The following is a 901-nucleotide window of genomic DNA, read 5'->3' as shown; positions in this document are numbered from 1 at the left end:
CTTCCGGTTGTTCCTTCGCCGTCCATCTCGTCCCCTTCCTGCGATTCCCGCCCTCGACTATCAACCCTTCCGTGCTCCATTCCCACACAAATTTAGTAGGGATGGAATGTTAACAGATGAGCCAGTCTCTTGGTGATTTAGGGATATCAGGACTGACCCAGTAATTTAAACTTCGGATTTCACTTTGTATCGTCCGTGATTCAACCTTTCCCTGCCTTTCTCTCTTGGTCTCTTAAGCCGTGCCAGACGAATCTGTGACCCTGTCAACTCGACTGTTTCGCCGACTTTCGCTTTACCCTGGACGTACTTGCATAAGGCAAACAAATGGATTGCCTATGCTGATGACAAAAGAAAGGTATCAGTTCCATTTTTGTAATATGAACGAATGCTAACATTTATAATCAAATGTAAGCAGTGTCCTATCTGTATATTAATCAGTGTACAATAGAACTATTGGTTTTATACAACAAAGAAATTAAGGATTTCACCTTGTGTATTACAGGTGAAAATCTGCATTATGTAAGTAGCACCTTCTATGTCTAAAATGGCAACTGGAACACATCTGCTTACATACTATCCTGACACTTACAAAAACCCACAGGGAAGAAAATCCTGAAGCGACAGCGAGTTCGAATCCCCCACAAGAGCCGAGTTGGATTTCACAATGTCTCTGAAGTAAAACTCGCCAGAAACTGAACTGTACGGACGGAAGTCTACTCTGCCTCGATATCAGCTTTAATCTAGAATCGCCTAGGAAGGTTCAGTCGAGATGATTTGCTTATGATTTTCGATCCGTTGTCAAGTTTAATCAGCCTGATATCCGTGCAAGGCAATGGTTAATGATTAACATTATGCCTTATCTTTTATAACCGGGAAGATCAAGCATGCGGTTACAGTGACC

The sequence above is a fragment of the Penaeus monodon genome, chromosome 22 (genome assembly GCF_015228065.2).
Source record: "Penaeus monodon isolate SGIC_2016 chromosome 22, NSTDA_Pmon_1, whole genome shotgun sequence".
In the NCBI taxonomy this organism is placed as follows: Eukaryota; Metazoa; Arthropoda; class Malacostraca; order Decapoda; family Penaeidae; genus Penaeus; species Penaeus monodon.
This window is presented reverse-complemented; position numbering follows the sequence as displayed.